The sequence below is a fragment of the Otolemur garnettii genome, unplaced genomic scaffold, assembly GCF_000181295.1.
Source record: "Otolemur garnettii isolate 467f Iridium unplaced genomic scaffold, OtoGar3 scaffold00020, whole genome shotgun sequence".
NCBI classification, from domain to species: domain Eukaryota; kingdom Metazoa; phylum Chordata; class Mammalia; order Primates; family Galagidae; genus Otolemur; species Otolemur garnettii.
In genome coordinates, this window is record NW_003852415.1 from 7,852,282 (window position 1) to 7,857,149 (window position 4,868).

The window sequence follows — 4,868 nt, forward strand, 5'->3', positions numbered from 1 at the left end:
GAAGTGCCCTGGGACACTCTCTGTGTGGAAGTTTGCCAGAACACTCAAGCTGTACATAAGGATAGAAAGCCTGTTAAGTTCTCCAGGCCCCTCTCTTAAGATCCTTACCAATCGCAGGACCGGACATGTGCAAACAGCCTGGAAAGTACAGGTCTCCTAAGCCAGATCTGAACAGCAGCAGGAAGGAGCCCACAGTCACAAAGAGCTGATTCCCACAGGCTTCTCAAGACCTCTCAAGTGTGTCACTCAGTGTGGTAATGGCTGCAGGCCAAGATAAGACAGCAAAATTGAAGAGTCAGATTCCTCCTCTCTCAGTAACAGCAGCAAGTAAACCAGCCCCTCCCCACTTCTCCAAAACAATAAAAATTAAAAGCCACAATACAAGTTCATGTGCTGACACAGGCAGTATCATAATTCAACGGGGAAAACATCCTGCTGATCCCATGATGATGAACCCAGCTAAATTCATGGATTAATGGGCTACAAGCCAGGACAGGGGAAGAAGAGAAGGAAAGGGTAAAGGGAGTGGGAATATACCTAGAAATTTTAGAACTAGAGGGCTTTATTTAATCTTTTAGAAATCTTTTTATTTTCTTCATAGAGATAGGCAATTATGTTACTCAGGCTGGTCCTGAACTCCTAGCCTCAAGTGACCTTCCTGTTTTGGCTTTTAAAAGTGTTTGGGTTCAAAGTATGAGTCACTACACCTGGCCAAGAACTAAAAGGTTATAAAGATCAACAGTCCAGCTTTTAAATTTTATAGATGAGAAACTACATCCATAACAAGGAAATCAAGTGTAACAACAGAGATTGAGAGCACAGATCCAGGAGTGAGACTGTTCAGATTTGAGTCCTGCACAGTTTTAGATTCCTAATTCAACCTTTCATAAGCCTCAGTTCACCCTTGTACAACAAGAATAATAAAACTCCCTTCATAATTCTAAGGATTCAATGAGATACTTGTATGCCAAGTGCTTAGTACCAAGCAGAATAAATGCACTGCAACTATAACAATAATAATAATAGCAGGTGACCTTACAGAGGGCTTTCTGTGTGCCAAGCCTCATTCCAAACATTTTACAAATGTTAGCCATCACCGTCACTACTGCTGATGTTAAATGACTCACCCACTTTCTTAGTGGAAGTCTTGGGACTAGAATGCATATTTCATGAAATCATCCCATTTCTGCCATCTATACATTCTGGTTTTAGTGATTTTCCTTTTCAGTCATTGTTGAAACAGTTCCCCTAGGTGCTAAGTGGAGTCAAGTGCTCAGTTACAGAGCCCTGAGGCAGATTCTTAATTCTCCTCTTTATAGACACAGGTGCATTCTAGCTGAAGAACCACGATCCATACTCAGAAAGTATGAATGGAAGAAGAGCCCCAAAGATTTATCCACCTTCTTTAGCTTACCCATCCCAGATCAGACACGGGCTGGTTACAGTCAGTAGTCCCAGAAAAGGCTGGTAGAAGGAATGTATTACAGAATCCCTGCCATAGCCCTGTGCCGTGGGTTCTAGGTATTTGCTGTGAACAGCCACATCCCATGAGCCATAAGACTCTGCCTTGAGAAGTGCTGCACCAGCAACTGGAAACCCACAGAAGAACCCAATATAACTGTGAGGCTAAGTTCACACTGGAATTAGTTTCTCAGTAAAAACCTCACCCCATATTTAGCATGTGAATCATAAAGTATAGGTTAGAATCACCACAAACGAGTAGTGACTCAGTATCAGCAGCAGGATTCACCAGGAGACACTACAATTTCATTGAAGTCTTTGTTTGGGTTGGCATTTTTCAGATAGATACTTCATTCTCAGTATCGCTAAATACATATTTAAATTTGGAGGTGGAGAATGCACCTGGTAAGAGGGGGTCAGTCCTCTAACACATACTTGTGAGCCCTGTGGGTCTGGAAATGCACCAAGCACACTTTGAGATAGAATCCCTTGAGCAGCTCACAGTCTTGTTGGGGAAGTGAAGAGACAGAGCCTATAAGCACACACCAGGAATAACCGCCCACTGAAGGACACACTGGACACTTGTGACAGTTCAGCCACATGGAAGGCTGGCATTGTAAGGGACAGGAATGGGCAGGTTTCATGGACCTAAGGATGTTCTTAGTTCCGAACCACTGTAAGGAAAGAGGGAGGACATCCTTCACGATTGAGAATCAGAATCAGACCTCAGTGAGGCTTGTTTCTGGGCAGCCTTATGAGAGCAGGGGTGTCTACTGGTGAAACAGCAGAGGAAGAACTGATGGACCTCAAAAGCTACGGAAAAGAGTTCACGGGGAAATGAGAAGCTGCTGAAGGTTTGAGAGAGTGACTGATGGAAATGTGCTTCAGTACGATGGCTCACGGCTGTAATTCTAGCACTCTGGGAGGCCATGCAGGAGGATGGCTTGAGATCAGGAGTCAAAGACCAGCCTGAGAGACATAGTGAGATCCCCTGTCTACAAAATAAGGAAAAGTTAACTGGGTATGGAGCACTTGAGTAAAGTCCCAGCTACTCAGGAAGCTGTGGCAGGCAGATCACTGGAGCTCAGGAGGTTGAGGTTGCAGTCAGCTATGATGATGCCACTGCATTCTCTAGCCAGGGTGACAGAGCAATACGTTGTCTCAAAATAAAAAAAAAAAGTGAGCTTAAGGGAGATCTGCATTCCTCAGACAATGCTGAGCAACAGCTTAGTGTGGAAGTTATCAGCCACAACAGTACCTCCCAATGTGTTCCACAAAGTCAGGGGCCGGCATCGTGGGAAACAGGTACTGGGTCCTTTGTGCTGTGCATTCCAGAGCCTGAGGTTGTAAGGAAGAGCAAGATAGCAACCACTGTCCTCAAGCAGCTGACAGTCGATAGCCAGGAGATAGGACAGTCACCTAGAATAACTTCTGCTCCCTAACCTAGTCAAAACAGCAACAGCAGCAGCGAGTAAGAAGCATTTAGGAAGGGGGAGAAGGAACAGCGTGTCTGGCCAATAGTGAGTGACATTCTGTTTATCCGAAGAGGGTGGGAGTGGGAGTGGTCGTGTCCAGTACACTGGAAAAGGAAGAGTTATCACAGTGACAGCTCTGCCTCACTGAACTCAACCATTATCTGGGGTTTGCTTCAACAAACATTTATACCTACTGGCAATCACTGAATCTAAAGATAAGGATCACATTTTTTTGCCACAAAACCTTTATAATGAGTATGTTCATTATTTTTTGGCCAGTCAGTATCCAAGAACTCTTTCTGAGAAAGAAAAATGCACTCTCTCATCCCTCCTGGATGGACAAAGCCTAACACCCAGGCCTTGTCAATGGACATTAGGATTTTTTTTTTAAAGACAGAGCCTTGCGCCAGAGTGCAATGGCATCATCATAGCTCACTGCAACATTAAATGAGCTCAAGTGATTTTTCTCCTGCAACCTCAGAGTAGGGACTATCAGTACGTACCATCGCCCCAGCTAATTTTTCTACTTTTTGTAGAGCCAGGGTCTCACTCTTACTCAGGATGGTCTTGAATGCCAGGCCTCAAGCAATCTTCCTGTCTCAGCCTCCCACAGTGCCAGGATTACAGGCATGAGCCACTGCTCCTGGCCTGGATGTTAGAATCTTAAGGAATGCTAAAAGGTGCAAGGGCCTTGAATGCATGCCAGAATGGCACATAAACACAAGAGAAATTTGATGTAAGCCCAGAGACAGGCACATCCCAACTCAGGGGTGATGGTGTCAAGTGTAGCATCCTAACCAGACCCACAGTGTGACCCTGGCTCTGTTCACTGCTGACTGGGTCCTATGGTTCCTACCTATTTTCCAAGCCACGTTTGGCAGTCATCTGCTAATCCAATGAGTTTTCCAATATCTTTCAATAGATGCCTTTTCCTGCTTCTATCAGCCCCAGTTTCTGTTGCTTGCATCCAAGAACTCTGATATATGGTACCCTTCCTCAACTCCTATTATTCCCATTTGTCCCTTTATCCTCTATATCTTACCTCATGCTGATAGTATCTTAACCTACATTCATTTACCAAGTTATAATAAAATTTTTTGCTAATGCAAATATCATACCAACTAGCCTAAGAGCTCCCTGAGGATAAGGATTAGATCATTTTCTTGTGGATGTCTCCAGCCCTTAGAATAGGGTCTGGCATTTAGGAAATGTCTGTCAAGCAAATGTGCAGATGAAGGAAAGAATGAATAAATTAACTTGTTTTAGCATGTAGGAGAGCAAACTATAGCCTTGGCCTAATCTGGCTGCTTTTTTTTTTTTGTAAATAAAGGTATCATGGCACACAGCCACATCTATTAGTGCATGGACTGTCTATCGCTCCTTTTGCTTTATAATAGCAGAGCTGAGTAACTGTGACAGACATAGTATGGCTCAGAGGGCCCAAAATAATTACTGGTCAATAAGAATAACAACTGGCCCTTTATAGAAAAAAAAAGTACAGACCCTGCTTGAGTGCACTGTCCTTACCCTAAAAAAGACTTTCTGTATCTTTTACAGAGCATTTGGAGGCTCAGATGCTAACAAGCGTCCTCAAACTACAGCCTGTAGGCCACAAGCAGCCCACCTAGGACATTTATCCAGCCCACTGGGTGCTTTTGCCACTGCTGCCTGTCCTGCTTAGCAGCTAATTCATCCTGGGGCCCGCAGTCTGGCCCCCCAACAGTCTGAAGGACAGTGAACTGGCCTCCTGTTTAAAAAATTTGAGGACCCCTGTGCTAGTATGTTGCAACCGCATACTAGTAGGAGGTTAACGAGGTCTTCCCACAGTGGCTAGGCAGGACTACCAATGTCCCCCAGAACTACCTGACTCCATTATCTCTGTTCCATTCTCCATCCTGAAGCAGCCACGTTCATTAAGTTCTTTTTTTTTTT

At 44.4% G+C, this 4,868-nt stretch overlaps 1 protein-coding gene across 1 annotated transcript in view; it reads right to left on the reverse strand.

The window, feature by feature from the left end:
• Nucleotides 1–4,868, reverse strand: part of STON2 (stonin 2) — a 193,980-nt gene that overhangs the window by 153,366 nt on the left and 35,746 nt on the right. The window contains exon 2 of the mRNA XM_023511572.1: nt 109–261. The gene's annotated coding sequence lies outside the window, so the exon portion shown is untranslated. The remainder of the gene's footprint in view (nt 1–108; nt 262–4,868) is intronic.